General features: G+C 43.1%; 1 protein-coding gene and 1 pseudogene across 2 annotated transcripts in view; both read left to right on the forward strand.

Moving 5' to 3' along the window:
- Window positions 1-1,916: 1,916 nt before the first annotated feature.
- Window positions 1,917-4,785, forward strand: LOC134079213 (GTPase IMAP family member 9-like; annotated as a pseudogene).
- Window positions 4,786-10,562: 5,777 nt separating this feature from the next.
- Window positions 10,563-12,850, forward strand: part of LOC134079211 (uncharacterized) — a 36,163-nt gene continuing 33,875 nt past the window's right edge. Inside the window, exons 1-3 of one of the 2 annotated variants that reach the window (XM_062535410.1) lie at window positions 10,601-10,614; window positions 11,883-11,911; window positions 12,037-12,163. The gene's annotated coding sequence lies outside the window, so the exon portion shown is untranslated. Of the gene's footprint in view, window positions 10,615-11,882; window positions 11,912-12,036; window positions 12,164-12,850 lie in introns of both variants that reach the window. The other variant, XM_062535409.1, reaches the window with a different exon arrangement.

Genomic DNA, 12,850 nt, shown 5'->3' on the forward strand with positions numbered 1-12,850 from the left:
ATATTGACTGCTTGATGACATCATCAATTCAACATGAGTGACAGTAATGGCCATATGCTGAATGCTCCAGGCATATCTGTAAAAAGCCAGTACTCAAGAAGGCAAAATCATGTAAAAAAAAATATTATGCTGTACAGGAGAGTGTGTTGAACAACTCTCTGTTTTCAGAAATTAAATCAGATGTAAAATAGAGTTTGTAGACCCTAAAAAGCAACTGTCCACGTATGTGGACGTTGTGCAACAGAGGAGTTAAATGGCCAAAAATTAGATTTTGTAACTAGGACTTTTTTTTTTTGTTTTTTTTCAAATATGATTTTAATTGCTTTAAATTGCAAAGAAACAAACATTTGGTAAACATATTTATAAATAATGACCTAATTACATGTGGTAATGCCAAGGTGGTATGGTAATATGGGGGTAGTAGAGGGTTGGGTGGGTAGTAGAGGGATGGGTATGAGAGTACTAGAGGTGTGGGTGGATTAGTAGTAGAGGGGTGGGTAGTATGGATGTAGTAGAGGGGTGGTTGGGTAGTGGTGGTAGTAGAGGTGGGTAATATGGGGGTAGTAGAGGGGTGGGTGAGGGTCGGTGAGCAATAATGGGGGTAGTAGAGGGGTTGGGCGGGTAGTATGGAGGTAGTAGAGAGGTGGGTGGGTAGTATGGGTGTAGTAGAGGGCTGGGTGGGTAGTATGGAGGAAGTAGAGGGCCATAGTTTCCACATTTTCTGTCATTACATTTTATTCTTTTTTACCCCTTTGTTGCGCACTGTCCACATACGTGGACAATAACATAACTTCTATATAAAAGCATATTTTTAAAAAATTCCAACTGATTTTCAATATTGGGCTCATATAGAGTAATAAAATCAATACTAAAAAAATCTAGACACTTTTTTTCATAATGCGTGCATGAAAGGGTTAACATGTTGTATTAAAGAAACTATAGGCTAGAAAATAAGTCTTTGTTTGTGCTGTAAAGTGGTTAGAAGAAATTGAATTGGAATCGGCTAAAATCGGTATCGGCAGGTCAAATTCTATGAAAAATCGGAAATCGGAATCGGCCAAAAAATTGCAATCGGTGCATCTCTAACTAAAAGGGCGTCTCTTCAGAGCTGTCATTTTCTTAAATGAGCCGCGCCAATGTTTCAAATGAGATTCTAACACTAGACGAACGCATTTATTTTCAGCACGATCACCTTATACCCAAACAATTTCGAAACTAAGGAGCCATTTCTCCTGCACTTACATAAGCTCTTTGCTGGTTTGCAGGACTCGTGTTTCGCGCTGTAGGGGATTTAAAAAAAAAGTGACGTGAGGATGGGCGGCGCCGGGGAAGTGTATGTGTGAGTGAGCGGCAGAGCGGCATAGAGATGCCACAGAGTTGCGAAATTGCAAGCGCTGCCCGAAATGGCTGTTATTAAACAGCGTAGCATATTTTAAACTAATCGGTTAACCGGTTTCAACCGGCTAAGGAGGCTCGGTGGTCGGTCAAGATTTTTTTTAGTTTTCGCCATCCCTACTATGAAGCCATGGCCTTTTGACCTTTTTATGTAAATTATTTCATAAAAACCTGGCGCCCAAAGGGTTAATGGGTGACTAAGCTCTTTGTGTTCTGTTGTCTTTTCCAGTGTTTTCACAGCCATGGCCAGTTCCGTATGGGGAAGACAAGGTATGTTTTCATCCATTTCAATGTCCATGACCATCTGAAGAGTTGCCTAACCAGTCATTTGGAGAGGTACTATCAAACAAATTACATCACTTCTCTCCTATTACCGTTTTTGTTTTAAAATCAGGCCAAGAGTTTTTCAAGAAGCACAAGGGGGAGCTTGAGATGCGTCTTGGTGTCCTTGCACCTCTTCTTGTCCACCTGGAGAGTGGCGGGGTCCTCTCTCGCCTGGAGAGGGAAGAGGTGGAAAAAGGTGGAACAACCAGCCAGAGTCAGAACTCTGTCCTCATAACCATGCTGGAGAAGAAAGGAGCCAAAGCACAAGAGAAGTTTTATGAGGCTCTTAAAAAACATAACTCTGTTTTGGTGGAGGATCTTCAGCGCTCAGCAGTGCCTGAGACACAGCGAGGAGGAGGTAATGACTCTTTGTTTCACTACTATGTCCACTATGGAATATCAATCGCTGCCCACTTGTTAAAACCATGCATATTTGCCCAGTTCTGTTATCTCAAGTAATTACATTACGTGTTAGAAATGATTAGGGAGACACACACACTCTTGTGCACACACACATGCTCACACAGACTGGGAAAACAGGAGACACAGAGGAACCGATAGATGAAGCAAGGCTCCAGACTGCGCCCTAATGATCATATTTTGCTACATTTTTGAGTGATGTTTTGCAACTACTCGCAAATGTTCAACCGCCAGTTTGCCAGTACAGGCCAAGGTCTCCAAGAGTGATGTCCAGTCTGCCAGTACAGGCCAAGGTCTCCAAGAGTGATGTCCAGTTACTTTTATATGGGCATACACTGTGCCATTTTTTCAATCGCTGCTGCTCATACTGTACGAGTGTATTCGCAGGGGCAGCTCACGATTCCTGTTCTCACACTAAACGATCCGATGCTCGGATGCGATCTGACTGCTCACACTGTACGTCCATACACAACTCGTCCGACTCTTCAATCCGGAACTTTATCCGCTGTGCTGCCATACGGCTCCGTGTTGTCTACTTGCTTTCAGGGTTGTCAGGTCACGTGAGGAGAAATAAGAAGCGAAAATAAGCCCTAAAGAAGCGATCCCAAAAAGTTAGCATCCCCTCCCCGAACCCTTGTTCCATTTCTGGGGTGGTCATGTTAGAGAAGCCTACAGTTACAGCGTAGAGTAAACGCAGAGGCATAGGTTCAAGATGCCCTCTGTGTATGTGTAGACACTGCGTGCAACTCGCAACTTCACGCCCAAAACCAAGCTCAAGTCACTTATAATAAGCGGACTATGGCAGCACGGCTTGTTTTGTCGTCCGTATCTGTGTTCGCGTATGTGTAGTGTGACAGGTTGAGGTAAATCGGCTCGTATCCTCATGAGGGGCGACCAGGATTTCTAACAGGTTTGATTTTCATCTGATCGATCAGGAGGTGGTCGTGAGGTGGTAGTAGCTTCTGGTTACCCCATGTATACTAAACGATACGAGACGCATGACTGAGCCAAAATTCGGCCCGATCCCCAAAATAGTCGCACAACTCAAAAATCGTATCAAAATGGGCCAAAAATCGCAGTGTATGCCTAGCTTTAGAGACATATCCAAACAGATTGATGGCTGTAATGAAAGCAAAAGGAAGCTCTACAAAGTATTAAGTCAGGGGTATGATTACTTTTCCAACCCTGTTATGCTAGTTTATTTTTTTAATTGATTTTCTGAACTGTTGACTTTATTTTGATGTTGTAATAAAATTGGATTTTTTTTTTTTTTTATTGGGTTTTGATTTCAGGCTGTAAGACAAAACAAGGGTATGATGACTTTCTATAGGCACCTGAAAATCACAGGTGAGATCTTTCAGGACATGTTTCACATCAGCAGTGAGTCAAGAGTCTCTTTAACTCCACAGAGAGGCGTGAGGCTTTGAGGATTGTGCTGCTGGGGAAGACTGGAGTGGGAAAGAGCGCTTCAGGAAACACCATCCTGGGGAGGGATGTTTTCATGTCAGGATTCCTCCCCTACTCTGTGACACCGAGGTGTGTGATGGGAAGAGCAAAGCTTGATGGGAGAAGTGTGTATGTTGTTGATACTCCAGGCCTGTTTGACACAGGGAACAGTAATGGAGTCATCATGAGCAGGATCTTAGAGTGCATCCCTCTGTCCTCGCCGGGGCCCCATGTGTTCCTGGTTGTGATCCGGCTAGACTGTAGATTCACACAAGAGGAGCAGTACACAGTTGAAATGATTAAATCAATCTATGGTGAAGAATCAGCCAAGTACACAATGGTGCTATTCACTCACGGAGACCAACTGAGGGGAAGACCCATTGAACAATTTACCAGTAAGTGTAAGAACTTAAAGAGTTCACTAAGCAGTGCCATGGCGGATATCACGTGTTTAACAACGAGGACTCAGAGAATCGGTCTCAGGTCACAGAGCTGCTGCAGAAGATTGATGAGATGGTAGATAAGAATGGAGGAGGCTACTACACCACTGAGATGTACCAGAGGGCTGAAGCAGAGCTTGACATAAGGAAGGTACAGATTCTGAAAGAGACTGAGGAGAAGAGAAATAGAGAATGGGAGGACCTGGAGAAACACAATAAGGACAGGTTAGAGTTGGAGAGAGCTAGAGAAGAGCTTAGAAGAAGGCAGGAGGAAGAGGCAAGAGCAGCAGAGAAATGTACCATACTGTGATCTCTTTGGCCTTTTCTATTTTTTATTATTTTATTTGGATGGGATGGGACTCTGATTTGATTGATCTCAATGGTTGATATTTCTGACCATTTTATAGTTGCTTTTTTGGTAACACTTCATAATAACTGTACACAATGCATAATGTATTAAGCATTTGTTACTTATTAGTTAATAGTTTGTTCATCATTAGTAATTTATTGTTCATGCATAATTCATCATCAGTTAAGCATTTGTTGCCAAAGTTATGAATGGTCTGTTCATAGTAAATAAACCCATTTCTAAAATATGACCTGCGAGAAGCTGGCCCCCCATGTTATTCAAAAATGATCAAAAACACTGCTATTCGTTTGTGCTACGTTTGTGCCAGTTTAAATTATTTAAATTATCGTTTGTGCTGTTAAGGGTTTTAAGAAATTAAAGTTTACATTTTCTGGCCAGTGATGTCACTCAGCCCCCCATACATGTCCAAATCTTCCAAAAATTGTCTCGATCGTTTGTGCCGATTTGTGCCGTTAAAATAAACATTTGTGCGACTATATTTTCTATGTTATTATGGTTTATTTATTACTCGCGTGACGTCACCAGCCCCCCATCAATGTCCAAAACTCCCCAAAATGGTCTCAATCGTTTGTGCTATGTTTGTGCTGATTTGTGCCGTTGAAAGAAACATTTGTGCTACTTCGGTTTTCACGTGATCAGACTATACAACAGTACTTACCCGTCAGGGAAAGGAAATAGAGGTGGTCAAACAGTACAAATACCTTGGTATACTGCTCGATGACACTCTGACTTTTAAACCCCATATTGATAATCTTGTGAAGAAACTTAAACTGAAATTGGGTTTTTTATTTAGAAAATAAATTCAGTTTTTCATTCGAGGTTAAAAAACGTCTTGTTGCTGCAACCTGTGGTGTGCCCACATCAACAGTAATGAGAGGAACCTCCCTGCGATGCCCTCTCTCTGTAGTGTGCCCACATCAACAGGTATGAGAGGAACCTCCCTGCGATGCCCTCTCTCTGTAGTGTGCCCACATCAACAGGTATGAGAGGAACCTCCCTGCGATGCCCTCTCTCCGTAGTGTGCCCACATCAACAGGTATGAGAGGAACCTCCCTGCGATGCCCTCTCTGTAGTGTGCCCACATCAACAAGTATGAGAGGAACCTCCCTGCGATGCCCTCTCTGTAGTGTGCCCACATCAACAGGTATGAGAGGAACCTCCCTGCGATGGGCTGAACCTTGACGGCATCCTGGGTTGGAACACTGAATCTCGGTCACCAGACTAGGAGTGTCCTCATCAGAGATGTCACTAGGTAAGCAATGTTGCATGCTGCATTAACCCGCCTTACCCCTGACCTCAGCTCCCTTGAGCTGAAAATGTTTAGCAGGAGTTCAGCCCTCGGTCTGATGGTATCACACACACAGCATTCCTTTTGCCACAATGATAGTAACAAGTTGGAATATGTTTGTGTTTTCTTGATGACTGTGGATATAATTTCTGAAATCTGCACTGTCACAGAAAGCGCAGCAGAGACACTGACAGAGTGAGTCAAATGCACATGTATTGGTTGACTTACATGCGTCTTGCCTACCTTTATAGGCTTTGAGAAATTGCCATTTTGTAGAAGGCAGATTTGCGTTTTACTTTTCTTAGGAGCCATGTCAACGTGAAGCCACTCTGGGCATGGAGTCAGATAGGACTTTCTCTTCTTTGGGGGTACAGCCAGGCCTCTCCAATTTTCCACGGGTTCCTCAATGTTTGGGTTGTCTTCTGTCTTGCTTTCATCACAACTTATTGAGGATGTGTCATCTTCATTTCTTTCTGCTCTTATGCTGTTAGCTGAGACAGCTGCAGAGGAAAGTCTCATCTACCCTTCAATATAACTCAGGTGTCTGCTTACAAATCGGTCCAGGCGAATGGGCAAGTTGTCGTGTTTAAACAGGCCACGCTTCACATTTTTGAATTCCGCTTCCACATAAGCAGAGCTAGCAGTTAGGCTGCTGCCTTCGAAATGTGGCACCATCACACCAGTCCACAATGGCAGGTATGAGCACATCCTACTCACATGAGGGAGCAGCTCTGGAGGGTAGTGGAGATTATCCCGGTCGCCACCATGAGGGAGCAGCTCTGGAAGCTAGTGTAGATTATCCCGGTCACCACCATGTAAGGAAAGTGTGGCTCTCACCACAGATGTCGACAACCCAAAACTTCTGTGCTTCCGTGTTACAATCTTCCCAGAGAATTCATGGATGTTTCTTTGGGCATTTCCTCAGCTAAGCATAGGGCAGGGTTGTATTTGCCATCTGCAATTCTTTTTTTAAGATTGCCTTTGCAGACCTCTGAGATGACCAGTTCTCCACTCTTATCGTTTCCTTCTGACTCCCTTAGGGCCACCACTTGAATTGACTGAATCAACTGCCTTGCATCATCAATTGCACACACTTCACCACATTTATTGAGGTAACACACACACACACACACACACACACTTGCATCATCAATTGACACACACTGCACCACCTGTGCCAAGGCTCTGACATGGAAGTCCTCCACCCGACTTCCCTTCTTCCTCAGGCATTCCCATTGAGTAATCATGTTACATGTAATGCAGTGTGCAACATCTACACGGAGGAAACAGGGAGGTAATGTTGATGAGGGATTTCCCAGTAGTACCCCGAAGCACTCATTTATATAAGCTTTTAAGTCTGGGTGAGGTGTGAAGGCTTTGACAAGAGCCCCTAAGATAGCAAGTGAGAAGTGGCATACAGCCTCTTCAGGGACAGGAGCACCTCCTCTGTGCCACTCGCTCAGCCAGTTTGCTATGGCAGGTATGTTCTCCTCTCAGACAGCATCTGCACAACAGGTGTGTGAGCCCCAGACTCATCAGACAGAACACCTTGGTATAGGGAGATGTGTCCAGGGGCCGGTTTCACTAAGGTATAGACTAGTCTATGGGTTAAAATAGGTCTTACATTTCTTTATAGACCAGTCTAATGCAAGTAAGCCAGTTTCACAAAAGTTAAGACTATCTCATGTTAGACTTTAAAAAAATAGACACCTCACCCCCAGACTAACATGTGTCTAAAGTGCTATATCACAATGGTAACAACAGAAAATGTGCTAAATTACATTAGCTTATCCATTTGAAATAAGCAGGCTAGCCTGTAGGGCTTCAGTCCTATAGTCAACAGTGTCTGCTTTAAACTAACCTGGCTAGATTTAGGCAACAATGTATGTTCCTGCCTATATACAAATAAAATGTAAACGACCTCAAATGTGTCATGCACACATTAAAAGAGCATGCGGACTGGTAGGTTGCATGGTGAAAGTAACTTAGCTTCCTAGCCAGCTAACGTTACGCTGTATCGATAGGTGAAGTGGGATAGAACATGGGTGGCTAGGACGAGACGGGAGCAAAATATTTATTTGTTATGTTCGCCAGCAACGACTACCACACTGGCCAGTGGCCACTACATGCATCACACAAAAAAGTCTTTAAACATGTTAAACTCCTCCAAAATGCACAGGTTCTCTGAGTGAGTAAAAGCTACTGCGCAGTTAGTGTCCACTCGGTCCGCCATGTTTTTTGTCTTAAAATACCCAGATTACCCTATTCTTTGCATCTAGCCCTACTTAGGATAGTCAGTGTCTTAACTGCTTTGTACAACAGTATTATTTAGACGTCTATGCTAAGTCTAACTATCCCCTTAGTCCAGGGGTCGGCAACCCAAAATGTTCAAAGAGCCATTTTGGACCAACAAAACAAAAAATAAATCTGTCTGGAGCCGCAGAAAATGAAAAGCCTTATGTAAGCCTTATATGAAGGCAACACAGGCTGTAAGTGTATATTATCTATATTAGCCTATCAAAATGACTAAGTAGGCTACAACTAGGCTACATAATGAGCTTTCATGATTAGATGTTTTTCCCTGCAGCGCATCTCGGAGAGAATGACACACCAAGGGACTACTCCGCTGTATATGGTGCTTGAAGTTCAACTTTGTGTAATCACCATCCGTGAAACGTTGTTTTCCACGTTTTAATATCTCTCAGGTTGCAACAAAATTTCTCCAGAAGTAGGGTACTGCAATCACACTTTTTCTCTCAGTCCCAACTGGGTAGTCGGCTGCAAATGTAGCATGCCTTCCCTGAAAATGTCTTTCTAAATGTCTTTCTCTTTTTGTTGTTCGCCAACTTCTCATTACAAAGCAAACATGCAGGCAATCCTTCCGCAATGGCAATGAAAGCAAATGATTCGGTCCAGGCAATGAAGGCAATGAAGACGCTCCAGGGAGCCACCAGGATTGCGCTAAAGAGCCGCATGCGGCTCTGGAGCCGCAGGTTGCCGACCCCTGCCTTAGTCTAAGTTATAGTCACAGTCTATCTTAGTGAAACCGGCCCCTGATCTCTCTGTCGGTCTGCTTAGTCTTTTCACTACTGTACCTGTGGCATCAAAACTCACATGTGACCCACAGGCCTTTGAAAGGGACTCACTGCTTCTGCAGTGAGAGGCACTGAAAGGACAGGATCATTGTGCCCCAATTCCTTGAGGACACACACACACACACACACACACACACACACCTCACGGCTGTGCTCTGTCCTCTGCAGATCTTGCCGGGTCAGCCGCTGCTCGACCCCAGCGCAGAGCCGCAGTCACATGACCTGATCAGCAGCATGGTGGAGTGTACTCAGGAAGAGGAAGTGGGAGCTACCGCCCTGAGCCAATCAGATCATCCCACTCCTGTCGATGGCCGTGACCAGCACGAGGAAGAGGAAGAGGAGGAGGAGGAGCAAGAGGAGGAGGAGGAGGAGGGGGGGGAGCAGGGGGGTGTGGGCTACAGAGACTGAGGGATCTGGCTTCAAATTCCAACACATCCATGTGTGAGAGTCTACAGATGCAATGGTGTGTTTGTGCGTGTGCGTGCGCGTGCGCGTGTGCAATGTTGTGTAGTAGGTGCCATACTTTATGATTCTGGTGTATGTGATGCTAGCAATAAACGAGAGATGTGTGAATGCTCCAGTGAGATTTATGATGTGAGATGTGTGAATGCTTCTGTGTACTCCTGGCCTAGTCATTAGAGGGGATTACAGATGTGCCAGAGGGTGTTTTTATATGGGCGGGGTACTTACAGAGGAGAGGATGGATGGATGGATGGATGAATGGATAGATTACTGGGATATTCAGTAGCCCTAGATGTAGGCTTCACAATTATGCATGCATGATGTTCCTCTGAAAGTGGATGCTCTGTTAACGCAAACTCAAAACTGCATTGAGCTCAATAAGAATGAAACCAGCTAATAGGCTAACTGAAATAAGACCATGCCAATCTCTTAGTATGGTGAAGGGTATAGTGTTGATGTGGGGTTATTTTAATTACAAAGGCCAAGGGGACTTCGTCAGGGTGCATAGTGTCCCGGATGCATGAAATAACTGGCATTTAAAAAATAAAACAAATAAAAATCTGCTAGCCTCTGGGAATTTTATCACATAGGTTAACATAGGCATTCCAATACGTATGACACCTGTATTTTCAGGAAAACATTTATTTATTTACAATACATTATTCATTCACAAAGGCAATTGATGTCCTGAAAGGTTGAATATTTCCTACTTTTTTTCATTTAAGGCATTAAGATCAATTTCCAATTTTAGATTTTAAAATTGCATTTAGCATTTAGCAACTTTAGCATGTGTTCCAATACTTTTGGAGGGGACTGTATAGGCTATTCATTGTGGAATGCACATGGTGAGGTTAAAATCTTCTTATGAGAAAACGTATGTGTGCATAGCAAAAGTCACAACTTGGACTTGGCAAAATCTATACTCTAAGAAAAGGGCTGCTTGCACTACCTTGGGGTGTACTTTCATCTGCTCCCTTTCCACAGGTGTATCAAATCAAGTGCCTAGATTATGAATGCAGACTGCATGGTCAAAGCAAAGATAGTCATGCTTGAATATGTAAAAGGAATTGTTGTTCCACGGACCTGTTGGACTGGGACACCTGAGACGGGACATGAGAGAGAATGCACTGAATGGAGCTTGTGCCAGCAAACTAATAACGTGTTGCCCATTTGGGCCGACATTAGATATGCTGAATCAGTTTAGAAGGAGCCGAATATAACACAAGGGACCTGATGAAACCCATGACTAGACACCTACCATAGGCCTACATCGCCATCTAGTGGACAGGTGCGTCGTTGTCAGCAATACATTCACATGACTTGACTCCGCCTTATTATCGTCAGGCTACTGAGTGGAAGAGCTGAAGGTGCAAGGTGAGTCGACATTATAAAGTTCCCCCAGCTTTAGCCTTCTTTTTCATTAAGCCTACAGGTATAATCGCATAGCCTAACTCTGGCACATAAAAAAAGAGGGAAATATCAGATGTGAGAGAACTTAAAGCTAAAAGGCTGTAGTCTAATTGTTTGTTTGGGCCGATCTCCTTTCACTTTCCCTTTCGTAAGGTTTTTTTTTGTCATTTACAAAAAACGAACTACTGTCATACGACAGAGAAAAACAAAGCATTTTTTGTGCCGTAGTTCTACTGTAGCCTAGGTGTAGGTCTAGTCGAGTGCAATGCATTTTTTCATGTCCAAAATAGGGTGGATTCGGGTAATGTGGGACACTTGGTAATGTGGGACACTTAAGGTTTGGGTGGTTTATTCTGTGCTTAAAGTAAATACAGTCATCAAAACCTTTAGTATTGGTCTACCATGGGTGTCTGTGACTGAAATAGCATGACATCACAGGAGTGATGTCAAGAAAAGAGTCGTGGCCAATGTCTTTCAGATGCTCCCCACTGTAACTGCTCAACATGGTCAGTGACATAGGAATTTGGCATAATTAATGTTAAGGTTTTATTTTGGCAAAAATGAAACAAAGTTCCTCATTGTTATTAATTTATGTTTGGGACCTGTTATAGAAGCAATATATGCATTCATGTCTTTGAAATCTGTTTTAGTTCATTTTTTATTTGATATTTCTCTGCTGTCCCACTTTATCAAATGTCTGATAATGTGGGACAGCATGATTTGATAATCTGGGACAGTACTATAAATGAGGAAAATATCCATGAATTAAGTTGAAATTTTCATATTAAAGGTTGTTGAATGTAGACCACAGTTCAGCTAGTCTAACTATCACTATATTTTCACTGTTTTCTAACAAATTGTCTAATTATGTCCAGTTTAGCTAAATTGAGCTAAATTTAGCTAAATTTAGCGATCGAGCTAACTAGCGCATAGGCCATCATTTCACCAGTTAGGCTACATTGTCCCTACTTTAAACTACAGTACCCATTTAAAAGTTTACAAGGCCCTTTGTAGCTCTATCAGACCTACAGGTACACACACATACACACACACACACCCCACACACACTGTAGTACACACAAACACACACACAGGTGATTGTCCCAGATTATCAAACAAACTGTCCCAGATTGTCAAATTCTGACGTTATTTTGGGTTTTGGTGCAATGACCACTAATAAGTATATAACGTCAATTCTATACATGGTATTCCATTTTTTTCTCCTGATCTAGTTAGGACACATCTTAAGGATTATTTTGAGGTATGATTTGTTGATATCATGTTTTAAATAAATTCACAAAAATATAACAAAGTCAAAATTGCAAAAAGTGTCCCACATTACCCGAATCCACCCTATTGCATTTTCTGTGCGCTCATGTTCTGCAGGCCTTTCATGCCACGACGGACAGTCAGACCTCCGATAGAGGGGGAAAAAAACAACACAAACAAAACACAAAGTCGGGTCGGATTTTTTGCTCGGAAACTCGTGCGGAAGTCTTGTGTCCTGCTCGAGGTAGGTAGACCTATTACGACTTGACCTCAATATCAGATTCTCCAACCAAGGCGGCCTCCACCATTGCGACAACACAAGAGGCGAATCTCAATCTCATTACAAATCAATAGCCTACACATATGCACGCTTGCCACAGGGCATTTTCCTTCTTGTTCAACGATTGGAGGCTAGGCAGGTCTAATCATTTATTTAGATAACTTGCAACACCACAGCAAACTTAGCCCCCGCCCCTCGAGGAGTCTCCCAGAGACGTATCATCAAATAGTCTAGTAGTCTACATTACTAGCCTACTGATATCCTGATGTCCAAGTTAACTGTTGATAGCCCATGACATGAGCAAAACACACCGAATGTCTTTTGCAACACTGCACTCGTGTTGTTGCCACCTGCCCCAAACCAGTCTCATCCCTTCTTGACCATATACAGGCTGTTCCTGGCCGTTCCTCGTCTTGTTAACATGTGCAGTTGCTTGGTGGCCATTTCAGGACACTACTTAAATAGAGTTACTTAGCAGTTACTTTAGAAAATGTGAGCACTTTAACTTTAACACAACTGTGCGGTTTAGTTGGCTTTCCAATGATCTCTGATTAATGCTCTGTTTTAGAGCTGTAATTTGTTTTCTGTGAGCATTATAGAGTTGGTTACCTTGTGTTATTTCATCATGCCAGATGGATAGTCTAGTAGCCT

This window comes from Sardina pilchardus, chromosome 4 (genome assembly GCF_963854185.1).
Source record: "Sardina pilchardus chromosome 4, fSarPil1.1, whole genome shotgun sequence".
NCBI lineage: Eukaryota > Metazoa > Chordata > Actinopteri > Clupeiformes > Clupeidae > Sardina > Sardina pilchardus.